The sequence below is a fragment of the Cynara cardunculus genome, assembly GCF_001531365.2.
Source record: "Cynara cardunculus var. scolymus isolate 2C chromosome LG 8, CcrdV1, whole genome shotgun sequence".
Classification (NCBI taxonomy): Eukaryota; Viridiplantae; Streptophyta; class Magnoliopsida; order Asterales; family Asteraceae; genus Cynara; species Cynara cardunculus.
The window spans coordinates 2,372,949-2,378,969 of NC_037535.1; positions in this window are offsets into that span (position 1 = coordinate 2,372,949).

A 6,021-nucleotide genomic window follows, 5' to 3' on the forward strand; every position below is an offset into this window, starting at 1 on the left:
ATTTATTTTGCTTTCTTGTCGGCAAATTAGTGAAAGTTTGATGATTAATTTAAATGGTGAAAATGATGTAAATGAAGAAGACATTGATTGACTTTCAATTCATGGTAAAAAACTAATATTTTTGATAATTTGACTTAAAATTATAATTAAATGATATTTTAGGTATTTTAAAATATTTATCTTCTCTCTCACTCTCTCCTACCTCCAGTCTCCAACGAATACCATGTGATACCCAAAATACACCAAGATACACAATAATGATACCCAAAATACATATAATGTAATATCAAAAACACACCAAGTAAACTTTGAGACAATTGTGGTACCACTGTCGTAGGTGGGTGTTTAGTGGTTGATCATCGGATACAGCGTTTTGGTCGGACAAGATGACCGGAGGAGGTCATCGGAGTGGTGGTGGGTGTCGGAGAAGGCCACCAGATTTGGTCCTTGTGTGTCTGTGTGTGTGTGTGTGTGTGTATATACATACATATATTAAAATAATTAAACTAATAAAGTAAATTGGAATGTTAAACTAATTAAAGTAAATTGAATATTCAACACAATTTACTAATTTACCATTTGTTTTACTTTAGTAAATAACATTAATTATCTAAAATGATTGGCTCATATTGGACCTCACAGTTACCACAAACTATCTAGTTCTCATTTGATTAAGCTCTTATATCTATCTATACACACACACACACACACACACACACACACACATATATATATATATATATATATATATATATATATACAGAGTTGGGTTCACGTAACACCAGTCTGTTTTCATGAGACCCGTGATTCCGTGATACCATATTTTTACACTTGAAACTTCACAAAAACGTTGTGAAGGTAAAAAAAAAAGCCGAACATTCACATCAAAAACATTGTGAAGGTTATCTTCACTGCGTTTTGCTGTGAAGTTTCAAGTGTAAAAAAGTGGTCCACAGGTCTCACGAAAAAAATATGGTCTCACGTGATCCCAAATCTCTATCTCTCTCTCTCTCTCTATATATATATATATATATATATATATATATATATTTAAGGGGTGTTTGGGATTGTTTATTTGAAACAACTTATGTTTTTCTATAAAACCACTTAGCAACTTATTATAAGTCACAAGTGTTTACATTTTTAAAAAACTTCTTATTATCGGTTTGGCACCGGTATAAGTTGTTTATCCAAACACTCAAAAGTGTTTATTACCGTTGGTCACACCGGAATAAGTTAATAAGTTGTTTTTATAAGCAATCCCAAACACCCCCCTAATCCTATAAATTATGTATTAGGATCAATCAACTCTATTAATTACTTTTATTCCATATCACCGGATATTTAGAGCATCTTCAACATGTATGTTATATTTTTTTTCTCTCTTATTCCAGGTTTGAAGATTTCTTCCTTCACTCTTATTTTTTTTCTATTTTAAATGATAGTTTTGCATAATTGTTGGAGCAAACTTTTTCTCAAATATCCAAAATTAATTAAATAACATAGCTGTTGAAGATACTTTTAGTATTCGTGGTAGTGTATTTTTTTGGAAATCTTTGTTTTAAAACCCGTAATTTGAAAATAATAAGAACAAATGGGAAATAGACAAAATGCAACTCAGTTTGCTTTAGTTTTAATTTTATTTCATGTAACATTTTTTTTCTCAATCAATGATACAAAATTTTCTTATTTCATACCCATTTTGATCGGTCACTTGTTAATATTATAATATTTGATGAAGTGGATGGCAGATTGTCAAATCATATTGGCTGATAAATAATAATAATAATAATAATAATAATAATAATAATAATAATAATAGTGAATCAACATATTATCGACATCATTTGACATTCACGTCATCAAATGTTACAAAAGCTGTAGGTTACTGATAAAACTGGATATAAATACATTGATTGGGAAAAAAAAATTGTTAACTACATGGGTGGTGCCTGATTAGTTTGAGCTTGACTCCAAATGTCAAAAATATCAGGAGGTCCCAGGTTCCAATCCAAGGAGGAATAAAAATCTCCTTGTGGCCATGGAGGTTCAAATACGGTGACTCCGGACTATGTGGTCGCCCTGGGATTAGTCGGCTCGCATAGCGGGTTGGATATCGAGGTTAATAAAAAAAAAAACTGTTAACTACACTAAATATAAACCAAAGCAAATTTGATGACGATAAAAAAAAAAGTTATTCCCTCCGTCTCAAAATAAATGTTCATATCTCTATTTTAGTTTGTCCCATAATAAATGTTCAATTTCAAAAGTGATTGTTTACTTTCTCATTCTACATTTAATTATGAGATAGAAAAAATATTATTAAGGGTAAAATTGTCTTTTAACTAATTAAAAAGTGTAATATTTACATATTCCTTAAACTGTATGCCTTTTTTTGTTTTTTTATTGTGGACATTTACTTCGGGACGAGGTAATATTCTGGTTTATTGGATTATATTAATTTCAATGAAATCCCGTAAACATTGGATTTAAAAATCCCATTGGAGAACCAAAAGGGTGGTACCTGATTGGTTTGAGCTTGACTCCAAAAGTCAAAAGTACCAGGAAGTCTCAGGTTCAAATCCAAGAAGGAATAAAATTCCCCTTGTGGCCATGGAGGTTCAAATGCGGTGACTCCGGGCTATCTGCAAAGCAGGTGGTCGCCCTGGAATTAGTCGGCTCGCATAGCGGGTTAGATATCCAGGTTAATCAAAAAAAAAATCTCATGGAGGCAGTTGATATTTCATATAATTTCATAAGATTTATTTGTAATATGTTAAAAACATTTGTTTTGTAATAATTAATAAATAAAAGATACTAAACTAATTACAACTCGGTTTTATTAATTATCTATAAAAAATGAAATGTAATTTCATTTTCTACATCATTAAGTCATTTTCTATATCATTAAGTCACTACCTTACAGTTATATATACTTGACTGAATAAGTTAAGTCTCATACCCTTACTAAGTTTATTAAGCTGCTAACAGAAAAGCTCTTAAGCTATTACCATGACTATATATTACACATTAAAGCAATGGATAAATGGTACGAAAATTCATTTCAAATTAACAAAATTATTGTTAAACATCAAACATATAAATAAAGTATAAACATAGTAAGAAATCTACATCTTCTGAAATCTGAACTATGAGCATGTGATTGTATGCAGATTGCATTATGATAACTCTCATTTTTTAGAGTTATTTCTTATTTATTACTCTTGTTTTTACATCTTTTAAACACTCAATTTCCCTTATTTTTCTCCGTTTATTCCAAAAATTTTAAAAAAATGATGAAACACAAAGGATGAAATTTATTCCAAAAACCATCACTTTGAGACTGTGCCCATAGTGTCATCACAAGGGAAAGATTCCAACTTTTTGGATAAGAATCAACTTTTTGGAGGAAGTTTTCTTGAAGACTTTTCTAAGAGTTGTCTACAGCTGGTGCCATGTTAGAAATTTGAGTTTTGGATAAAAGAGGGAGGTGAGTTGACTCTTTAACCACAAGACGTTAAAGGGCTCGTTTTTCTTATGGGTAAAAGATGGTGATCCTTATCATTTTCTCCCCTGTATAAAGAAACCTTGAGTTCATTTGAAAAGCATCTCATTTCAACTGAAGTCTCTCCACATTTACTTTTAAGTTTTAAGTCTTAGCATTTAATTTTCTTGTATTAAGTTTCTTAGTTGTAATCTTCTGCCTACAGCTTCACCACTGTGGCGGCAGACTGTTGTTCTATTTTAATGAAAGTTTCATTTAAGTGTCATTTTTTGTCTTATATTATGTTTTTCATGTCTATTATGAGCTAATTACTTCTGTGGGTGTGGGTGTGAGTTAACGTAAGATTTATAAGCAACATTTGGGTGTTTTCATTGTTTACAACTTCGTAAACTTGATCACTTAAGTCGGGACTAAAACTCAATGTGGATAAGCCGACCATTTTAAAGTGTTAATATTAAAACTTTGACGAAGAGATGGACGGATTTGAAATACGGCTTAAATGATGCACAAATATTTGAGAAAGGGGTTGTTTACTAGTAGCTTATCACCTCTTACCGGCAAAAATCTTACTGGGGGTAAGAGGTGCTAGTGTTTACCAATAAGAAAAACTGACAATCATCTCTGATCGTGCACCTACCACCATCAGAGAGGAAATTGTATCTTACCCTGGTAAGAGGTCAACTTTCACTTATTTACCCTTTCCAAAACCTAAACCTGCTTTCTTTCTTTCTCTGTAGCTGTCTTCAAACAATGCTCCATTACATAATCATCTTCTTCCTCCACAAATATTGAGATAAAACACTTCAACAGAGACGAGATCGGGAGACTCAACCAGGGAGGGGGCTGCTTTCTTTACGTGATTACATGTGATTACTTGGGATGCTTTCTTTTCTTTTTCTTTCTTTCTCCATTATTGATTGTGTGAGCTCAAGACCATCAGATCAGTTGAAAGCTTTCTTTATTGCTTAGGGACATGTGTAAGTTGAGGACCATGAGTAGGCTTCTAGGCTGAATGGGTGATGGGAAAGATTGATAAATTCAAATTATATAATTTTTCATATTTGGAAGGAAAAATGGATGTTCTAAATCACATGGTATTTTGAAAAATGTCAAAAAAACACAAATTCAGACATAAGGGTATAATAGTCTTTTTATTCAATCTATGCTTGATATAAAACGTTTAGTAAACAAGAGAATTTTCAGTAAGTACTTATCTCAGTCAGACCTCTTACCTCAATCAGACCTCTTACCGAGTCAGTACTTATCCACAAATTTTGGTAAACAGCCCCAAAGTCTTTGATAATTACGTAGAGATACGAATTTTGTATGTATTTTAGCTAAGGTTCAAATATTGGAGATTTGAGTATGAATTTTTGGTTTAACATTTCTTTTTCTACTTAGCTAAATCAGCAAGCTTCGGAGTGGTGGAAGTGGAACTTTGTGGGCACTATCTATACTTTCGAGAGACTGAAATTTTTATAAACATCTCATAAGTTTCTGATAATTATATTGTTGTTTTTGTCTTGAGAAATACTTGCACTTATGCCCATCTTTTATTTATGAGTCTATTTCGTCTTTTAAAGCTTTTCACCAACAAAAATCCAACTTTTAATTACAAACCGAAACACACTCAAGAAGTTCATGAAACTCTCCGATTCTCAGTAGTTCAATTCATGTGAAAACGATCTCGGTACTTTATCACTTTATTACTTGTAAGTGATCATGGTGTCGACATGCACTTGCACCACCACTGTAAGAACTTTATACCCACTGTGTGAATACAAACGATTACAAGCTACCACATTCACATCATCATAATTTGTCACACCACCATTACTTTCACTATGAAAAGTGTAAAAGTCATACCTAACTTGGTAATCATGATAATTAACACCATACCATCACACAAAATTCCAAATACTTAAATCAAACATACAACAAAAGTCATATAACCTAAACTGAACTGAAAAGTAAAGTTAATAGCATACTGTTGAATCTATAAACATCACTAGTTTATTCCATTCCACACTGAATTAAGACAAAACTAAAACAATAAAAATATATCAGACTTCAAAACTTTACCTGACACACCAATAAGTCGATACACATTCTATTTTATCTTAATGTACATGACATTGTTCGACTAATAAATTTATTGATTTTATGATTCTTATAGATTTAGTGTTTGACAAACATACACTTAAGTCTACATCTTTCATTGAATTACTACTTGGCCCTTGGACTTGTTTCTTTCATTATTTGGCAACGTTAGACCCTCATTTATTAATATCTTATCTATTAAAGTGTCGGTTAAAAGAATAACTGATAAAAAATTTGTATTCATACTTTATCTCAAAGGTCAAAAGAATTATTGATAATGGGTTTACCCCTTACACATTTGTATCTGCTAAGCACATATAAAAAAAATCAGTTACAACTTCAATGGGTAATTTTCGGTATGAAATGTTTGTCCATTTTATCAAATGTAATACTTTATTTGCATTTTTCAAGTACCA